The sequence below is a fragment of the Centruroides sculpturatus genome, unplaced genomic scaffold (genome assembly GCF_000671375.1).
Source record: "Centruroides sculpturatus isolate CEXI.00-Female unplaced genomic scaffold, Cexi_2.0 scaffold540, whole genome shotgun sequence".
NCBI classification, from domain to species: domain Eukaryota; kingdom Metazoa; phylum Arthropoda; class Arachnida; order Scorpiones; family Buthidae; genus Centruroides; species Centruroides sculpturatus.
The window spans coordinates 295300-315554 of record NW_019384831.1 but is presented as its reverse complement, the minus strand read 5'-3'; the positions used below and the strand labels follow the sequence as shown (position 1 = coordinate 315554).

The following is a 20255-nucleotide window of genomic DNA, read 5'->3' as shown; positions in this document are numbered from 1 at the left end:
AATAATAGCATATTATATGACCTGTACGATATTAGTTAAATTCAAAGTAAATAAATAATGAGGAAATTGATGTTTTATTTTGTAAAATAAGTGTTTATTCGAAGTAAATGAATGATGTGTTTACGTACATTTTTACTTTTTTTATTCACACTACATCTGAAAGATTGAGAGAAACGATAGCGTAACTCTGTTATTTTAAAGTACAGATATTTTATTTTAAACGTGGGCTAGCTCTTCACATTTCTCTGTTACATTTGCTCTGTTTTCATCAATACTTAATCGAAGTCCTAGTTAAATTTTCATTCTATTTAGAGACAGTATATTATACATGAAAGTAAAGCACTGTTAACTCTTGTGACAGCCTTTCAATCTTGTAAGCATTCACATTGTCTTATTCTATCCCCTAATTAAAACCAGGAAAGTAGACTGATAATTTTCAGTCATCCTACGCTATAAAATTTAAGTAACGACTAATACTTAATTTCGATAGTTTTCTCCTACTAAAAAGAATATTCAAGTTTAAAAATACTAAGACACTAGTTGAAAGTTAAAATTGAATGTGGCGATATCTGTTATGAGATTTTATTTAAAAAATAACTTTTATATTATTAATTATTTTTTACATTTTACATTACATTACATTTAGTGGAGCACTCCCTCTGACCTGCAGCATTAAATGCTACTGGCTTGAGGTACTCCTCTTTTAATTAATTCTGCTTCGCATATGCTTTGCAGGATTATTAATTATTATAAAACGGAAGGATTATTAATTATTATTCGGAAGGATCACCACCGAAAAGTTTTCGGTGGTGATCCTTCCGAAAATGGTTCCACTTAGTCGACCCATTATGAACCTGACAAAATCCATAAGAAATTTATAGAAACGGTCCAGTTATTGCCCACAGGATTAAAAAGACCGCATTCATAATAACACATGATCCCTCTATCTCCCTATCTCCTTGACCTTTAATGTCCTGTGTCTGTAGAAATGATCATTCCACAATTCAAAATTTTTGATTCACCCAATTCTGAGATATAATGCGAATAACATCGACATACACGTAAAGAAATCTGTACGCCATTTTTTAGAGTTTTAGGCCATGAAGTGTCAAAGCATTGAGAAATACAAAAAGGGGAGAGTCAAAATATGACGAATCACCACACATTCTATTAATATATGTTATATTCTATATCGTACAGAACTGAAACAGCTGAGAAATAACAGTATTAAGTATAAGACAATATAATTTCCTGTATTATAGTCTAATCAATTATTTTACATATTTATACAGTATCAAAACAAACAAAAGTTTTTAAAAATTTTTATACAGTCAACCCTTTAAAAATTCTTAATTCTTGCATACTTTGGTATAAATAATTTAATTTTATAGCTTCTCTCCACTAAACCAAAACATTATAAACAAGTCACAATCTACCATTTTATATAAAGCTATTTGTAAAATGTCTGCAAACATAAATTTTGATCACGCGTGCTTACGTAATTGAAAATAAAATAGAATTTTTTTTTAGTAGAAACGTGACTAAGGTAAGGCTTTAAACGTAAAAATTACGTACTAAAAGTTTCTGCAAATAGTAATTTAAACAATGCCGAGTTACTTAACACCAATAAATTATGCATTAAAATTTCTTAATGCAGTTTTTAACATTACTTAATTAGCAAGTATTGAATGGATCGATGAACAAAAAAAAACTGCAATAATAGTCATGCTGAATTTTAAAAAAAATGCATGTAAATCGCTCATAGAGAATAATCTATAATAATGAAAGTTAGAGACTAATGACGCACGTTACATGTAACGCATGGCTGAGTATATGCAAATTTTAACAGGACAAGCAAATATTTGATACGTCTTCAACGAAATCAATCTCGTTTAGTAAATATCACTTTATTCTGTTTAAACAGATGTATAATGCTCTTTTAAAATGTTGAATGATTTAAATTTTTAAATATTTAAAAAAAAAATTAAATTTTAATAGTTTCGAATAGAACATTTGGTTAAAGGGATATTTTACTTTGTAAAATTAAATAAAATGCATAAAGAACGTAACATCTTTCGATATTTTAACAAGAAATAAACTGTATTAAAAGCAATAACGAAAGTTTTTTGGTTGTGTAATTTTGTTGTTAGTATAATTCAAAAATTATAACAATTTCTACTGCTGATTGGTTGAGGTAGAAATTCGTAGAGAGAGATTACACCAATAGCTATCTACTGTAGGAATTACGTATTATTACGTTCTTTTTCAATTTCAGCCAATCAGTAGGGAGAATCTATGTAATATTTAAACATTTTCAAATTCCTGTAGAATTTTGCAAGAAAAAAAAAAAAATACATTAAAAATACCTTTAACATTATTTTTTACTTAAAATATTTATATAGACATCGAAATACGTGCATTTACATCTACGGGGTGGCCCGAATGTCAGTTAACCCGTGTTTTGTGTGTTTCACATAAACTGAAACTGTTAAGTGAATTTACAGAATATTATTTGAATAAGATTTACAATTGTTAACCGACTTTTGGCCCAAGTTTTACGTGTTATATTCTACTAATTTCTTCTTGTTTTATTAATTTCATTAATTAAAAACTCTTTGTTTATGTTGGTACCTACAAGCAATTATACTGTTTCGTTCTAATTACGTTTGCATACGTGCCTCAGTTTCCTAATTTTTCTAATTTTTCTTTCGAAGTTTCCTGAAAATTAAGCTTATTTAAACTTTACGTGATTATTTATTTGATGTTTTAAATAATAAAGCTAAATTCTGCCGTATAGGGAGTACAATTTCGCTGTTAGTATGGCACAGAAGAACGTTAAACTCTAATGGTAGATTGCATAGTGGAATTTCCGTTTGCAAACTGTTGATTCATTCAGAATAATTGCTTATCGTGGTTTGCCATCTTTCAATTTAATTATGCTTAACATGTCCTATCTTTGATAAGGCCTCAATGCACATTTAATCACTCCTAATCTCTTGTTTAAACTCCTTTGATGGCGATGAAGGAAAGGAAAGATTTGCATTAATTAATACGAATTAAATTCTTTTGCGGTTTCATATTAATTTTATTTAATGGGTAGAATTAATAAAACAGATATAATTAAAACTATCCATCTCTTTCATTACTTAATTATAATTAAGAAAAATCGTTACTTAAGTGTAAGTATGTATTCAATCTTTAGTTAAATTTACTACAATACACACAATCACGATTTGAGGAAAAAAATTCTGAGTGTAATCGGTTTGTTCGTCTGTATGTCTGCTTACGAGAGCAAAATTGAACTGAGTTTTCTTACAAACTAATACTTAATGGATATGGAAATTACTCGAATTCTTACAGAATTTATACTACACCCCCCGCATTTACGACCTCTTCGGTCGTAAAGCGAGATATATAGTTCCATGTAGGTTTAGTGTCGTAAGAGCTGTTCAGATTACTGCAAATAAGTTTTAAATATGACAGTAAAGGAAGGAGAACCTCCAATGACGGCCTCACCTCTGATCAACGGCCATTTTTTATACTGTCGTTGTTCAAGGGTTTAATTGATACAAGACTAACTTTATTATATTATTTTTTATAGAATAATATGAAAAGTAAAAGAAGTGACATTTTCCTAATTAAAGAAAAAGAATTTCCTATATTATGCTAATTGCATTCATAGAAATAATGAATTAATTACGTTATTAATGCGCTTACATCCATTTCTATACAGTTTAAAATATTCATTAAGTGTAATTTAGTTAAGTATACGTCAAGATATTTTGAATACTTTAGATTTAATTAATTAATAGCAACTAGTTAATTCTAACCAGAAATAAATAAATAAATAAATTAGAAAAATTTATATAAATATAACGTACGATACATTGTTTTATACTGTACAGTACAGTTACAAATGTGTCTGTCTCTCACCCTGTATAATATAATTATTTATGTTTATATGAAAGAGAAACTATAAAATAATATCTTAAATCAACAGAATCGTACGTTTTTTACCTCAAAGAAATACGAAATAACGAGAATTTGTATCGTTATAACCAGACTCTTTTTTCAAATTACAACAATTTAATTATATGCAAATATATGCAATTTTTATGTAATTTATTGATCATATCCCCCGGAAGTCAAGTGATTTCAATTCAAAACTTTTTCTCTAAACGAAGTTAGATGACTGCCGTGCCTTTGTTGTTATCAGGAAAAGTATGATGTACAGGGACATGACACTAATTTGAAATGGAGAGCGTATATTTTAAATTAAATAAATTAAAAATAGAATTAAAAATTACAGCCCTCAATTAATAAATAAATTACAATAAATAATTGCTCGTTTCTACTGATTTATTATTATAAATACTCTATTTACCATTTGAAAAGTTTACCATCTCTTCATATACCGTAACTCTTTATTGTTTACCTCTTCTCTAGCAAAGAAACAATCACAGTAGAAAATGTTTCATATGACATAAAGTTTCGTTCAGCCATCACTTCCCATTCTTCATCACATTTTATGGCACTCAAAGGGCCGTGTTGCAAAATGATTTCCCATCTGAGGCATGAAGTATGCATATCTTCTTGAACGTCATACTTTAAAGATTCAAACTTGTAATATATACGACTCGATAAAAAACAGGCAATTCCCTAGTTTCTTTATGCAGAAACTGAGATATAACTTTGCCAGAAAAAAAAGTGCAGTAACGGAAGGAAATTTGTCCACTTATCCAAAAATGGTATAGTATAGGAAGGAAATGTCTTTGCATCTATCCAAGAAAATGTGCAATTAAACGAAAAGATTGAGCATCATCTATAAAACGGGTGCAAGAAAGGAAGCAAAGGGTGCTTCCATCCAAAAAAAAGTGTAGTAAAGGACAAATAATTTGTCCATTCAGCCACAAAAAGATGCAGTAAAAGAAGGAAATTTATCCATCTTTCTGTGATTAAAGGCTTTCTTACAAGTGTCATGTAACTTTTACTAGAATTTATATCTAAGCGAAACAATCAAATACAAAATAATCTTTAAATTTTATAAGTTTAGAAGCTACTAAACAGATCCTTTAAACTTATCATAATCAATTCTACTGAAAAAAAAAGTTTTAAAGTTTTACAACCGAGATTAAACTACGTATCCATTAATGAATCATTTTGTGATAAGTTTATAACATTAAACGATGGACACTGCTAAGGTTCTTAGTGAGAGAAGTTGTAAAATATGTGTTTAGATATCATAAATAACACTCGTGTCATGATTTCTGTACGCTTGAACATCTCATCGTTAGGATACTACTAATAGATTTATAACAAATATTATTGTAAAAGATTAAATCCTGTTATGAGGTTTCACTTGATTGGGTAAGCCAAGGCAACAGATGGGCACTCTACTAATTAGAGATGCTTCTCAAGAGGCCTTTTATACAAATAGCTGGGGCCCCTGTTTAGGCGGTAGACACGCGAGAAGAGAACTTTACGTGGCTGTCCATTTGGTGTGGTGCAAACCCATACCAATCTTCACTGTAAAATACTATACTTCACATTTACAGGGCCTTAAAAGTATTTATTATATATATCTTATTATATTTCATTAAATTTCTTGNTCAGTAGGGAGAATCTATGTAATATTTAAACATTTTCAAATTCCTGTAGAATTTTGCAAGAAAAAAAAAATACATTAAAAATACCTTTAACATTATTTTTTACTTAAAATATTTATATAGACATCGAAATACATGCATTTACATCTACGGGGTGGCCCGAATGTCAGTTAACCCGTGTTTTGTGTGTTTCACATAAACTGAAACTGTTAAGTGAATTTACAGAATATTATTTGAATAAGATTTACAATTGTTAACCGACTTTTGGCCCAAGTTTTACGTGTTATATTCTACTAATTTCTTCTTGTTTTATTAATTTCATTAATTAAAAACTCTTTGTTTATGTTGGTACCTACAAGCAATTATACTGTTTCGTTCTAATTACGTTTGCATACGTGCCTCAGTTTCCTAATTTTTCTAATTTTTCTTTCGAAGTTTCCTGAAAATTAAGCTTATTTAAACTTTACGTGATTATTTATTTGATGTTTTAAATAATAAAGCTAAATTCTGCCGTATAGGGAGTACAATTTCGCTGTTAGTATGGCACAGAAGAACGTTAAACTCTAATGGTAGATTGCATAGTGGAATTTCCGTTTGCAAACTGTTGATTCATTCAGAATAATTGCTTATCGTGGTTTGCCATCTTTCAATTTAATTATGCTTAACATGTCCTATCTTTGATAAGGCCTCAATGCACATTTAATCACTCCTAATCTCTTGTTTAAACTCCTTTGATGGCGATGAAGGAAAGGAAAGATTTGCATTAATTAATACGAATTAAATTCTTTTGCGGTTTCATATTAATTTTATTTAATGGGTAGAATTAATAAAACAGATATAATTAAAACTATCCATCTCTTTCATTACTTAATTATAATTAAGAAAAATCGTTACTTAAGTGTAAGTATGTATTCAATCTTTAGTTAAATTTACTACAATACACACAATCACGATTTGAGGAAAAAAATTCTGAGTGTAATCGGTTTGTTCGTCTGTATGTCTGCTTACGAGAGCAAAATTGAACTGAGTTTTCTTACAAACTAATACTTAATGGATATGGAAATTACTCGAATTCTTACAGAATTTATACTACACCCCCCGCATTTACGACCTCTTCGGTCGTAAAGCGAGATATATAGTTCCATGTAGGTTTAGTGTCGTAAGAGCTGTTCAGATTACTGCAAATAAGTTTTAAATATGACAGTAAAGGAAGGAGAACCTCCAATGACGGCCTCACCTCTGATCAACGGCCATTTTTTATACTGTCGTTGTTCAAGGGTTTAATTGATACAAGACTAACTTTATTATATTATTTTTTATAGAATAATATGAAAAGTAAAAGAAGTGACATTTTCCTAATTAAAGAAAAAGAATTTCCTATATTATGCTAATTGCATTCATAGAAATAATGAATTAATTACGTTATTAATGCGCTTACATCCATTTCTATACAGTTTAAAATATTCATTAAGTGTAATTTAGTTAAGTATACGTCAAGATATTTTGAATACTTTAGATTTAATTAATTAATAGCAACTAGTTAATTCTAACCAGAAATAAATAAATAAATAAATTAGAAAAATTTATATAAATATAACGTACGATACATTGTTTTATACTGTACAGTACAGTTACAAATGTGTCTGTCTCTCACCCTGTATAATATAATTATTTATGTTTATATGAAAGAGAAACTATAAAATAATATCTTAAATCAACAGAATCGTACGTTTTTTACCTCAAAGAAATACGAAATAACGAGAATTTGTATCGTTATAACCAGACTCTTTTTTCAAATTACAACAATTTAATTATATGCAAATATATGCAATTTTTATGTAATTTATTGATCATATCCCCCGGAAGTCAAGTGATTTCAATTCAAAACTTTTTCTCTAAACGAAGTTAGATGACTGCCGTGCCTTTGTTGTTATCAGGAAAAGTATGATGTACAGGGACATGACACTAATTTGAAATGGAGAGCGTATATTTTAAATTAAATAAATTAAAAATAGAATTAAAAATTACAGCCCTCAATTAATAAATAAATTACAATAAATAATTGCTCGTTTCTACTGATTTATTATTATAAATACTCTATTTACCATTTGAAAAGTTTACCATCTCTTCATATACCGTAACTCTTTATTGTTTACCTCTTCTCTAGCAAAGAAACAATCACAGTAGAAAATGTTTCATATGACATAAAGTTTCGTTCAGCCATCACTTCCCATTCTTCATCACATTTTATGGCACTCAAAGGGCCGTGTTGCAAAATGATTTCCCATCTGAGGCATGAAGTATGCATATCTTCTTGAACGTCATACTTTAAAGATTCAAACTTGTAATATATACGACTCGATAAAAAACAGGCAATTCCCTAGTTTCTTTATGCAGAAACTGAGATATAACTTTGCCAGAAAAAAAAGTGCAGTAACGGAAGGAAATTTGTCCACTTATCCAAAAATGGTATAGTATAGGAAGGAAATGTCTTTGCATCTATCCAAGAAAATGTGCAATTAAACGAAAAGATTGAGCATCATCTATAAAACGGGTGCAAGAAAGGAAGCAAAGGGTGCTTCCATCCAAAAAAAAGTGTAGTAAAGGACAAATAATTTGTCCATTCAGCCACAAAAAGATGCAGTAAAAGAAGGAAATTTATCCATCTTTCTGTGATTAAAGGCTTTCTTACAAGTGTCATGTAACTTTTACTAGAATTTATATCTAAGCGAAACAATCAAATACAAAATAATCTTTAAATTTTATAAGTTTAGAAGCTACTAAACAGATCCTTTAAACTTATCATAATCAATTCTACTGAAAAAAAAAGTTTTAAAGTTTTACAACCGAGATTAAACTACGTATCCATTAATGAATCATTTTGTGATAAGTTTATAACATTAAACGATGGACACTGCTAAGGTTCTTAGTGAGAGAAGTTGTAAAATATGTGTTTAGATATCATAAATAACACTCGTGTCATGATTTCTGTACGCTTGAACATCTCATCGTTAGGATACTACTAATAGATTTATAACAAATATTATTGTAAAAGATTAAATCCTGTTATGAGGTTTCACTTGATTGGGTAAGCCAAGGCAACAGATGGGCACTCTACTAATTAGAGATGCTTCTCAAGAGGCCTTTTATACAAATAGCTGGGGCCCCTGTTTAGGCGGTAGACACGCGAGAAGAGAACTTTACGTGGCTGTCCATTTGGTGTGGTGCAAACCCATACCAATCTTCACTGTAAAATACTATACTTCACATTTACAGGGCCTTAAAAGTATTTATTATATATATCTTATTATATTTCATTAAATTTCTTGTAAATTAAGTAAAAATCTGCTTTTTATAACACATTGGAGGGCCCTGATAGGCCCTAAATTTTCACAAACTCCACGCCTTTAATTCGCTTAATATTCTTAAAATTATGCAAAAAAATTACTATAAATATACATAAAAATATTCCCGAATATGCAAATATATGTTCTAAATCAAGATTATTCTATAAAACACGCAAAAAATAAATTACATAATTACGGAAAATTTAACTTCCTTCACGAGAATGTAATTAAATAAATTACTTAACGTAAAATAATAAAGAAAGTGAAGAGAGGGGAAAAAAATAAATTTAAATTTAATCTGTAAAAAAAATTGACGANTAAAATTTTCTTAATGATTAATTTTACATGAAATAACTTAATAAACCATTCTAAATAATTCAAAAAATAATTATAAATATTAGGAAAAGTTATTTAAGATAAACAATTTTTATTGTTTTATTTCTATCATGTTGAAATGCCACGCACACTAGTAGAATTTCTATGTAAACTTGCCCCCTATTCAGTTCTTAGACACGTGAAGAGAGACTCTCTAAAGGAAATTTAGCCTTACTTTGGTGTTAGACATATTAAGAAGGAATTTATATGGGTAAACTTGTTTCTATTTAGTAATTATACACGTGAAGAAGGGTTTTATATGCTAAACATGACCTTATATGAGTACTTTACTTGTGAAATTTACAATTAAAAAATACTTCTGTTAAATGGCAGAAAATAAAGAATTTAAAGATATAAAACATTACAAATTAGAAGAATGTTTTCTGATATATGAGTTTGATTAATTACTAAAGTAATTCTTAATTCTATAATTCTCACGAGGGTAAATTTAATGGAAATATCACGCTTAGTAAGTTAGTGAGTTCCTGGGAGAGAGAGGTTAGATAATTTACGTTCAAACATTTCTTTAATCTGTTTAATAATAAAACAGACACTTAATACGTGAATTTCTGGTTTAATAGTTATTTCTTGAAGTTATGAATATTTCTAGATCTTCACGTACTTACTTTATTTAATCGTAACTTGTGATAAATCGCTTGCAAGATACTACAGTTTGTATGCTCAGAAATAGGTTAAAATGAAAAGTATAGAAAAATTCCTTTGTATACAACATAACGATCACTTTATAACGTACTAATTCTAGCTACGTATGTGGAATACACAGTTATTGGGATGCAATTTTCAAATTGCAGACAACTGCAAGGCCCTAATAGGTTTTCGCTCAGACCATATACAAGTTGTTGCATAAACCCGGAAACATAGGAGTTACGCTGATCTTTGTTTAGCGTTTGACACTGAGTAAGGATACACTTAAAAAGACTTTTATAGTATTAATTATTATAAGAAAATAAAAAGCTTAGTTTTGAGGTTAGGTGTGAGGTTTTAAAAAACTCTAATAACGAGTAAAATTTTCATTAACTCCGACCCCCTTAAGGTATGACAAATGACCGCCTTTATCTCCCCGCCCTTTTGACCTTTAATAACGAAAATTTAACAGTATCAACCCCTGTAGTAACCAAACCTAACTGCAGAATTTCAGAAAATTTCGATAAAATACACAAGAGTTATTAAGCTTCAAATAAGATGAACAAAATCGCGCCCAGTGCACACTAACATTATTATATTCAACCCCCCCAATTGTTTGTATTTTTCGACGTTTCAAGGTAACCTGAGTATAAATTTGGGGGTCATCTTTCGATCAATCGCTATACAGAGGAAATAACAGTTGTGTGTAACAGAGGAAAACCTCTGTTATCAATTTACTGATCAAAATTAGTTAATTTTCGAAATAAATAACAAAAAAATCCAACATTACTAAATGTGACTAAACACGTTAACAGTTATCCTATAACACAATTAAGTGATTTTTAACTAATTATGAAAGGATTAAGTTAATTTTTAATTTCTTTATCGAACACTGATAGAGTAACTGTTAAATTTTTACACTTCACTAAGTTATTGATGAAACTTCTGTTATGTTATGTGACGCACGACTTAACAACACTCGAATTAAAACATGCTGTTCTCTACAGGCTATACTTGCAATGATTATTTAACATTAAATTCATTGTTCAAATTATATTAGTTAATGGTAAATTAAGTAAAACTTCACACTATAAGATGTATACTTTAACCCAATTTTAAGCTTAATAACTCCTGTGCTTTCTGTCGAAAATTTCTGAAATTTTTCCAGAAAGTTTATGCATTTGGGCAATTTATTCTGTTAAATTTTGAACAATAAGTAAAAGTATTATGTTAAAATAATAATGATAATAATAATATAATAGACTCCTTCACTGCAAGAAAATTCCATTTTACTGAGGTTATTCTCCGCTTCCGCTTTAGATAGGTTTCCATTTTATAATGGTATTACATTTATCTAATCATTTCCTTTGTAGAAAGTTCATTTTCGACAGGTTTTAATGTAAAATTCTCCGATTTCAAAGCAGAAATTACAGTGTTAGTTCGTTAAGAGTTAAATTAATGTTACATTTTACTGCAGAAATAACCGATAGCTAGTTAATAAGGTAAACCTCCAACTTAAATAAATAAATCATGAATATTTAAAGTTGTCGTAAACATTTGTATATTCGAATGCTTCAGGAATCTATCGAGATTTGAAATTTATAGATGTTTACTACAAATTTGTTAACTACCCTCTTACATCCTGTAGGCTATTCCCTCAGGAACAATGAAATACTCAGCTATATGAGTCACTTCATTCCACTAATTTCTTCGTCTTGCAATTAATTTTATCTTCTACAAGAATTCGAAAAATTCCAAATGTAGAAGGGATTAATAATCGAATATAATTTATTAGAAAGTTAAGGTTTGAGTGACTGAAAATAAAGTTATAATTCGATCTTCCCTCAATGACATTTGATACTTAATACAAATATCTCACTCCCTTGTTATTGCTTACGTGTTCAGCCAATTTTTGTAGGAAGTAACGAGCGAAACTTGAACACTAGTTTCGTTGTTTACTTCACCTATAAGTGATCCTTTCTTTCTTTATTACAAAGTAAACAGAGGTCGTTTCCTTATATTGTTACGTTCTACTTCACAATACATTCTTCTTGCACGTGATATCTCACATGTATTGCTGTTTACGACGTTCTAAGGTTAAATTATTGTTTTAACCTTTATATTTCCGACAGTATTACTGGTTCGTTTTAATCAGTTTGCTATTGTTCGGTCGTGTACAGCGGTGCTTTATCTTATGGGCAAACAGGGCAATTCTCATGCCAACTGTGGTACCAAACCAATCTTTCATAACAAAATATTTCTTCCCGAAATAATTCCTCCGAAGACGTGAGGCCCCATAATTCAAATTCGCCCGGATCACATGAAGCAATGACGCGATAGTGGTCCTATATGGACGTAATATTTATACGTAATCTAAACAAACTGTAACTTCGCTTCGCTCCATCCTTAAAAAAAGTTAATTTATAAAGTGAAACCTGCATAAACCGGAATCGCACGATACACAATAATTTTTTCCGTTTTACTTTATTGTTAAGTCCTTAATTTTATTTTAAATTTAAAAATTGTAATTCGTTAATTATGTTATTTTATTTTCTTCATTTTTTCAACGTCTTAATGATAATTATGCACTAGAATTTGTATAATATGAGCAATATTCTACAAATGTTGTATAGGCCTATTTTTTGAAAATTTATTATATAATGAAGGGGAAGGGTCTACTCTATATATATAGGATTAGAACGATTAAAATTTAGGGATCTGATTCGGTTCCATTAATCATTTTTTTATTTCGTACACATTAGCATTGTTAATTTTTTTAGTTAATTCATTTTTTTTCATTCTGTATAAAGAGCTGCAATTGTTCATGCTCCTTTTTTTCTTTGTTTCTGTATCACGCTCATCTGCTTAGTTTCAGTTCTCGCTTTTACTCATTTTCCAAGTAAAATCTGCAATTGTCAATTGTTCACGTACTGTACTTTATAACTCATGTTTATTTACGTGTCATACAGAATAGAAATTGTTCGTGTTCCATTTAATTCATTTCTGTTCTTGAACCATAAAATTTACTATTGTTTCTTTTCTGTTATCATCTAGAACTGTTTGGAACCGATTCTGGTTACTCTCATTTTCACTCCTGTTTCTATTATTACGTTTGTTGAATGTTATTTTTTATATCAACTTAATCTCTCAGCATTGTTTCTACTCATTTGCATAACAATTAAGACTTTCTTTCACAATTAAGCATCGTTACAAAGTATTTTTTCTTTCATTACTTTAAAACAAGTGAGGATTTCGATTTAAAAAACAAAATTAAACTAAATTTTTTTTCCATTATAAAAAAAAAATTGTCTAAATGAAAGCTATTTAAACGTTTCTTTTATTATATCACAACTTAACTAACGTAAATGATCAGTAGAAATTCATTCTTAACAGCTTATTTTCATTTCTTTAATTATTTTCAACTCCTAAAATTAAATTTCAATGAAGAATTTTGCATTAAAGAATCAATAAAAAGAATTAACGTTCTCATAGACAATACATTAAAACCTGTTCAAAACGAAACCTGACTATAACGGAAATCTGCGTAAACGAGAAAAATATATTCTGTACCGTGAAATTCCAGTTTACACGGGTTTTACTGTATAAAATTAAATTTATAATTAAACTATTATATTAATATATTTGTATATTTACATTCCTTGTAGAGTTTGTAACGTGTATAAGTATATTTATACAGCTCTACAGTATACAAGCATACTGGAGATATTAGCATAGACTTTGTATCATGTAAGCTATGTTAGTGCCTACAGTATACTTTACAAATGAGTAATTTATTACGTACAGTACAACAGCATGTTGCAGAATACATTCATAATCTGTATAATTTCTAAATTATAATTTATATTCATAAATAATCTATGTAAATATACTAATATAGATTATACAATTTATAATGTAGCTTGAATAAACTGTATACTAGCTACATGCTTATTTAATAAAATAATAGAATAAGCAGTGTAGTTGTATACAAATAATATAGAAGCATCACAGTATAGACTATGCAAATAACTGTATAATCTATAAACGATACATAATATAAGCTTTATATAAGTAATTACAAGTATAATACATGTAAATGGATCATGTATAGGACCAGTTTTGAGACAAACTAAACAAGCTGTAGCTTAGGATCTCACATTACGAGTGTATAACCTAGGGCTTCACATTACGAATGTATAGCTTGAGGTCCCAGTTTATGAGTATATAACATGAGGCCTTAAATCGGGTGTATAGTTTAAGGCCTTACATTGTGAGTCTATAGCTTAAGGCCTCGCATTTTTACACGTATCATTTAGTGCAGAAGAAGTGACTGTTATATAACTTAGAATAAAAAAAACTCCAGGTTATATATCATATAAAAATAGTACATAATATGCAAATTACTGTTTCCAGTTTAAAACATTATTTAAAAAAATATACCTTAAAATTTTTCTTTAAAAAATTTTAAATATAAATCTCACATGGCCCAGAAGATTTTCTGAAGTTTAGTGTAAAAAATACAAGACTACTTTATGAAAAAAAAGTAAAAATTTCAAAATTGTTTACAGAAAATTTGATGAAATTTATGTTTTTTTCTTGTTTTCTGTAGAGGATATTTATACGATTAAAGTAACAAACATCAATATGTTAAATGTATCTTACTTTTCAATTTCAAATACCAAAAGACTTATAAAAAATATATTAAAAAATTTCCAGAAGAAGAAGAAGAAGAAGAAGGTTCTTTCAAACTTCACTTTGCACTTTACAGAAAAAAATAAAATAAAAATAAGAGTAATAACTAACTTTTTCTCACTTTCTACATCAGATAAAAATTTCTTTTCCTCTCTCTCAAGTACACGTGAACCCACATTGAGAGAAAATCAAACTCTGCCGATTTTATGTAATAAAAATGCAACTTACTTTCCAAAAATTTTAATATAAATGCAATATTTATATATATATTATTCTTTGTTTTCAAAAAAAAAATTGCATTGAAACTTGAAATTTCCTTGTCCTGAATACAATATTTGTACAATAGTTACACTACTATTTAATACAGTATTTAAAAACTTGTAAAAATTATTGGGCTGCAGTTTGAATAAAATTGTAGACTTATAAATTCCCACTGTCATCTGTCTACCCCTCTGTCTGTCCTTTAATCTTGAAGACGGTGTTAGGTAGATGAAAATCGAGAGTAGATATAGAAAACTAAGAGACCGTCCTTTAAGTTTTCTATATCTATCCATCTTTCTATCTATCGAATTTAATTAATAATACTATTTATTATATAAGCTATATACGAACTTCCGGTATTAAATGGAAATTACGTGATTTCAATTTAAAAATTTTCCCCACAATGGAGTTACATAGATGACCGGCATGACTCTGTTGTTATCGGGAAAAGTATGATTTACAGGGGCAAGATACTACTAATTTGAGATCGAGAGCGTATATTTTAAATTAAAGAAATTAAAATATATGCTCTCGATCTCAAATTAGTAGTTACCTTTTCCCTGTAAATCGTACTTTTCCTGATAACAACAGAGTCATGCAGGGATTTCGATTCAAAAGTTTTTAAATTGAATTTCTAGGAAAAATCGCGTGATTGCTTCGCTGCAAATCACCCGTATTTTGCAACAGTGATGAAATCACGTGGTTTTTTTCAGAAAATCACATGATTCTTTACTTTCCCTACTGTTTTATATACGTACAACAAAGGAAAAGTATGGCGATTGGTCATAAATCTTTAAACTTTTGGACCCAAGTGACGTGAAATGCAAAAATTTGGGGGATTTGTATGCATGGATGTGAGATATGTGGGGGCAGATTTTGTTAACCCTTTTCAAGCGTAATAACTGCTGTGTCTATTGCGAAATATGTGAAATTTGGCAAGTGTTAGGGGATTCATGCTATAAAATTTTGGTGGTTTAAGGTCGAGGGGTTCGGACTTAGTCAGCATTTACAACTTTTTTTAATAAAGCTTATTTCCATCCTCAAAATTAAGCTTTTATTTCAATTAATACTATAAAAAGTTTTAAATTAAATATCAATAACAGATGGCGCCACACGCAATTTTAACTTTTTTTCTGCAGGGAAAAGTTACGCAACTCACTGCTAGATTTTTCTCTATGACTTTCTAAACTCTTACGTAATTCGTATCATATTCAATGGCCATTATTTATAAATTAAACCACGAAGAGAATATTGTTACTCGTGTTATATAAATATTCATAATGGTAAATTAATTTATTAAAATACAAATTACATTTTTATAACGAACAATTAATATTAAATTACATTTATTAATTATCATTTTACCTCTCAGATTCTCCACGATATCAATAGCGTCGTATTTAATAAATGCATTTAAATAAGCATTTTCTTTACATTAAACTCTTCTAAATTTAAGGAATTAAAATCCGTAGCCTTAAAATTTAATTATTTTTATTTATAAAGGGTGGCTCAAATGTCAGTTAACCGCTAGGAAGATTAAATGTATGGTCTTATTTAAATTCTTAAACAATTTGTTCTAGTGTACAATTCATATTGATCAATGTAAAACTCAAAACAAAACTGGGTTAACAAACTTTTGGGCCACCTGTATTTTGTTATTTTACTATTTAAAATAAAAATGCTTTGTAGTTTGTTTTAATAATTAATCCTTATATATATATAACGAACAGAATGTTTGTATGTCTGTCTGTTCACTGTACACTTATCAACCCTTCGGCCGACCTACACCGAATTTTTTTAAAGTTACTCTGTACGATCCTGGAGATAAAATAGGTTAACTGACTTCTGGGCTACCCTGTATTTATATTGTATTGTTTAAAAATAAAAATGTTTCGTTGTTCGTTCTAATAACTAATACACTATACGTATATATAGTAGAATGTTTGTATGTCTGTCTGTTCACTGTATACTTACAAATGTCTTGATCAATCTCACCAAACTATTCATATTTACTGAAGATAATAGAGGCTAACTAGTTACTGGTTAACTGACTTGTGGGCCAATGTATATTTACGTCATTAAAAATAATAATAATAAATAGAATTTCTTGATTATTTTGAAGGAGAATAATTTCTGATATTCTCTAAATAATAATCCAATTTCCTTAATTTAATTTTCGAAAATCCATTTATACTTTGTCGCATAATAAAGATAAGCAATTCGACTTTAGATGAAATTTCGACTTTTCCAGCAAAATTATTGGCTATAAATTAGCTTTATCACCGATATATTTAATTAAATTATTTTTAATTATTCATATTATATATTCGCCAATATTCCTCGATGAATACAGAAGGGAATAACACATAAAATTCTGCAAAAAAAAAAATGACGTAAAGTAACGTCAGAAGGTAGATTTAATAGGAACAAAAGTGTTATTTGTGACGAAAAAAATTGAGTATGAGGATCAATGATCTAAAAATAAAAATGGCTGTAGATTAGATTGGATAAAGAATATCAAAAAGATGGATGCTTTTAATAAAATAAGATTAAAGATCAAAAAAAAAAAAATTTGTATCGAGTTATAAGCGTGTTTTTCTTCTATTTTCTCCACGCTACTACAGCATTAAACGATCACTTTTCGAGTCTCTATCAAGCCAAGTGTTACACTTTTACACCTTCAAATGATATAAAAGTTTACTATATTAGTTAAAAATGGTATTTAGGGGTGATAAAAATAAATATATTTTTTTAAAAATTAGGTTACTGTGCGTCCTCTTTTTCCCGGACAGAACGTTTTATTTTATTGCAAATTTTATTTGGTATCTTCTCTTTAATTAATTATTTGGCTGCGATGAGGTTAATTTAACACCAATAAAATTAGCACGAAATCGACTTTATGGCGTTAAACTGAGGTATGTGAAATTTACGTTATGAGGAGGTCTACACAAATTTAATAACACTTGAGAAACAAAACCTTTGGGAAGATCCATTCGTTAATACGACAGTAGCGTTATATAGGAGGGCGTTATATCCAGGTTTGATGGCATGAAACTATATTTTTAACACTTTAAAATAGCAGTTTCGCGCTTGTAAACAAAGTAAAAGTATTAGTTACAAGTAAACAAAGACAAACCTCCACCATTTCCTGTAAAATCAACGTTAAATCGAGTGTGACGCTAAATTAACGCATTTTAAATGATAACAGTTGCACGTAGTAACGAAAATCTACACACAAATTCGAATTTGAATGTTGAGACACGTGAATAAGAGCAAGGTGAAAGGTTAAATAGTATATTTTTAGTGAATCATTAGTGTTTATGAGTAAGACCAGACCTACTGGCGCTATTTAGAAAGGCGTTATATCGAGTTTGGATCATATTACAGCAATTTTAAGGTATCTTATTCGGTTAATTTAGTACGGTAGATGGGATGATTTTAATGTGTTTGGTACACTTAAAAACAGGAAATTCGATCAGAAAATTAACAAAAAATTATAATAACAATTAACATTTAATAATTATCGTAAAATTTTAAGCAGAAACTGTGTTTATTATGAATGCTCAAACCTTGTAGTATTAATTAACACAGATCTATCGCACGCTAAAGAAATGTGTATTATTTAACACATATTTATTAATTTTATTAACAAATAATAATAAAATAAAACTTAAGTAAAAATTTAAAAAACAAATATTTTACAAAAATAATAAAAATAATTACATAATTTAAACAGAAAATAATAATAAATTCAAGTCTTTATTGCAATGACCCAAATACGAGAAAATGTATTTGTAACTTGTTTACATTCGTAAAAATAAAACCAAATTTTATTGAAATTACAAAAGAATTATTAAAAAAAAACAATAAAATATTGATTAAAATTGTACTTTTTTTGAAAAAAAAACAAATTATTTACAATTAAAATCATTGTGACGTCGCCACAACACCACGAAACTGAAATTAGAGGGAAATGTTTTAACTGAATTCACGTGATTTCCGGTTTACACCGGAAGTTCGTATATATTAATTCCGGTCCTGCTTCTCCTAATATTTCCATATCTGGTTATGACTTTTACATATCTAACACCGTTCGCGAGATTAAGAAAAGACAGACATACATACGAACATTTTTGTTTCTTTTAGAAACAAAAAAGAAAACCTTTAATTAAATATCTAATAGAATTATGGCTTATATTAAGGTCTAAAGAATTTTAATTAGGAAAGTCGAGCGGATATTTTCATAAAAGACATAAAAAAAAATGAATGTGTAAATAAACACGAGCTCACGAGCAAGTCTGTGCGACATTATATCGAGGGTTTTTTTGGGAGGAAATAGATAAAAATTTGTATAAATTTAACGTATAAATAATGAAATTACCTTAAAAAAGTCAAGAATATTTTAAAAAATTGAATTTCTCTTCAAATATGTTGAAATTTTAAGCATGAAAAGTGTAATTTTATAAGTAAAAATAAAAATAAACATCTTATTTTTGCATAATTTCATTCATTAATTATTTAAATTTATAATATCCTTTAAAATTTCGATGAAATTAAAAACATTTTATTTATATTCCAAGTAGAAACGACGTGCAGACATCCTGACTAACAACGCAAAAATTCTAAAAATAATTTTTTTAAAATGAAAGTTATGACATAAAAATAAAATTTCAATTTCTTAAATATATTAATATTATAATTTACTTGTTTAAATGCAAATATTGATAAAACAATTGATATAATTAAATATTGTTTAGTCGAATACAACTTTCCGATTTTTATAAATTATAATTAAATTAATTTAAAAATAATTATAAAAATATTAAGAAATAAATAAAAACACATTACGTAATCTCGATTTTCTCCCCCCCAAAAAAACTGAGTCGAAATTTCGAATATTTATACTAAAAATCTATATACAGACAAACATACAGTCACTAAAATATGTAAAAATACAAGGAAATTTAAGCATTTTAGAAGAGTTTAATGATATTATAGTTAAGAAAACAAATTAAATATTATAATTAAAGTGTTTATAATTAAACAACAACGTAAATAACTTGTATTGTGTGACGTAAAGGGAATTGCACACGTCATTAATACATAAAATGTGCAATTCGTGAACACGTTGCGCATTCTTTAATTGCCAATTACAAGTGAGGAATTGATAGACTTTGCATGCTGCTGAACACGTAGAACATGTTGAACGTGCAGGAAAAACGTCATAGAACATAGTTTTTTTTTGGAAGGGTGTTTTCATCGATAAAGGCTGAACAACTCGTTTATAAAGCTCAACTTTATAGTGACGATAATGAAACTTAATTTTCTT

At 28.4% G+C, this 20255-nt stretch overlaps 1 protein-coding gene across 3 annotated transcripts in view; it reads right to left on the bottom strand.

Moving 5' to 3' along the window:
* LOC111630121 (Kv channel-interacting protein 4-like) overlaps positions 1-20255 on the bottom strand; it is an 81991-nt gene that overhangs the window by 60893 nt on the left and 843 nt on the right. The gene's annotated exons all lie outside the window — the stretch shown is intronic.